This window comes from Anabas testudineus, chromosome 22, assembly GCF_900324465.2.
Source record: "Anabas testudineus chromosome 22, fAnaTes1.2, whole genome shotgun sequence".
NCBI classification, from domain to species: Eukaryota; Metazoa; Chordata; class Actinopteri; order Anabantiformes; family Anabantidae; genus Anabas; species Anabas testudineus.
In genome coordinates this window covers 6,596,685-6,599,537 of record NC_046630.1, presented here as the reverse complement: position 1 = coordinate 6,599,537, position 2,853 = coordinate 6,596,685, and positions in this window count along the sequence as shown.

Genomic DNA, 2,853 nt, shown 5'->3' with positions numbered 1-2,853 from the left:
TTGTGATAGTCACCAACAGTCGAGCGCTTTGGGAAAACATGAAACATGATGCTCCTTCAGGGGCCACAGAGTTTCCACCGCCAGCAGCGCGTCCGTGCGTTTGCGCCCTCACACAAAAACAAAACAGGGGAACAGGAAACGAGTCGCACCGGTCAGCATGTGACGGTGAGTCAGGCGGGATCGTAATGATGCGGCAGCATCGGGGAACATCTGTCTGGGAAAAGACACTGGAGCTCAAGCTCAGACAAACCCAAACGGATAAACAACAACCACAGTGAAAACAAATACCGTCTGACGGAACCGTGACAGTTTTATAAAAGTCACAAAGACCACGAAGGAACGACGAAATGTCAACATAATAACGAAAACTAACAGAACTTCAAATGATTTTTATAAAATAAAGTATTTGGGAATAACCAAGAAATCCAGCCACAGCTCTTCTAGTAATGATGCCTTTCCAGTGGACGCATACTGACTATCGGTGCGCAAAACAGTGAGGGTGGTGTGGGGGTCCACGGAGAGTCAGTGCTGCAACGCCACCTACGTGTGCTGTTAGGGCAGTGATGACTCGGGGTTCATGCTCATCTATCTATCTAAAAAAATCCATTTCATCCTGTCACGAGAGCACAGTGAGGGAAACGAGTGGCAACGACCTTGCAGAAACCTCACCAAAGGGACCCAGGGACTGATGCTGAGCAGGTTTGTCCTACGAGGGGCGGCGTGAGAAATATATTTTCATCGTAGGGATCTGCAAGATAATCATTAGTAGAGATGTACAAATCCCCACCTGGCTTTTGCTCCTCAAAATGATCCACATGTTGAAGTTATTCTTAAAGAGCCATTTGTGATTTGCCTGGTGTTGTATCACATCGTTTGGTGCCTAATATCCCACATATGCTCTCTGCCCTGATAGAATTAGTCAGCGCCATGGTCAGGATGTGGCAGTGATGAGGTGAGGTACACTGTTGCTGCTTTAGAAGGTGTTTGCAAAAAAATGTTCTTTTGCAAAGAACATTTAATACAAGTAGTCCTAAATGAGATGCACAGTATAAAAAGCGCAATCACATTTACACCAGATTAAAATGGTCCAGCTCTGTAATGAGGTTAGAGCAGAGTCACATTAGTAACCCACTAAAACTTAATTTAGAAACCCTAATAAGTGCCGAGATGATTGGCCATCCTGCCTCACTTACTGTGAACAGAAACTACAGAAACAGTGAATTGTGAAAATTAAGCTTTTGAAATGAGCTCTGTAAGATAAAAAACACACTTTCATCACAGTATTTACACCAAACCTCGTAAAACACAGTGCACTCTGTGATGATCAGCAATATTATTTCTATGTTTTGTACAGTGTGTGCAATGATACACACTGATGTGAGCCTCATGCTTCAAATATTGTTATCTCTCTGCCCTTTGTGCTGTGTTTAACAGCATATGCCATCATGTTTATGACCAGTGAATCATGGTGTGTGTGTGTGTGTTTAAGACAGCGAGAGAGATAGAAAGAGAGAGACAAGGAGTTAGATCTCACTTGTTGAAATAGCAGGACAGGAGCACAGTTCTGTCTTACACAGCCTCTCTAGGACATTTTCATCATAACTGGTAAGTGGGCGCCCGTGGACACATACGTACCATATCTGTGTCCAGACTGTGTGTTTGTTCATTTTAGTTTGATTTGATTCAGAGCAATATCTTAACCTACCATATGCACTCTAACTATATTTCATGGGCCTGTGCCCATAACAAACGGTGGTAATGACAATAACATCTGAACAACAAGCTGATATAACAACTGGCTGCACAAATGTCAAAAGTGGATTGTTTGTTATGGGACAGCAGGAGCTCGTTGAAATGTCACAGCTACATTTTCGTTTCTCTGTTTGGCCTTTTTATGGCTGTAAATACGCCAAAGCATGTGGGCGATATGAAAAATAGGTCTCCCATAGTTTCCAGCAGTTTATCTATGTGTTTGGTAATTTAATGCTTTTATTGCTGTCTATTCGGAACATCCTGCATATTTGTCTTGCCTCAGCTACATTTCCCAGGTTTATGTTGCCCAGGATTGTGTTTTGTAAGCTTGGTACTGGTGTGTTGATAAGCATTTTGGGTGTCATTGTTGGGTGTGGTAGCAGACTACAGGGTAAAGTCCCAGCCATAATGATACACACGCATTTGACAGGTACTGTACATGGAAGTGTGGTGTTGGTACGAGGGGTGCAGTACACGCCTTTATTCACAAGATGGAGTAAGAGTCCTCCTGTGGTTTCAAAGTTGATGTGTCTGCCAGACTAGAAAAATGTTTCTACTGTAGGTGTGATAATAGAGAAATATATTAGATAAGAGCTCGTTAAATGGGATTACACATGGTATCTGTGAGACAAGACTAAGCCAGATAGGTTTTATTTCTTTCCTTTTTCTTTTTCGTGAACCCTGTTTCAATCCTACAATCAAAATGTCTTTATTTTTCAGTTTTAAGTTACTAATAATAACAAAAAGTCAACACACACAGACGCAAACACACATGTAGTAATCACAAAAACAACAGTGGACCGTCAGACACATTCACATACATAAACTAACATTATACCATGCACATACATAAACTAACATTATACCATGCACATGCACAGACAATGGAAACTAAGTAGGAGCAAAAATACAGAAAGAAGTGATCGTGTGAAACGAGACGAAGGGCTGGACTGCTGTTATCCCCCCCCCAGATAAGAGAAAGTCCTGCAATTATTTGATCCAATGAGAAGAGTCTGTGGGAGGACCTCTTTCTGCCATTGGTCTAGAGTTTGAGAGAGCCCTCCCTTCCTGAGGAGTTGGAGAGAGTTCACTGTTAGTTTT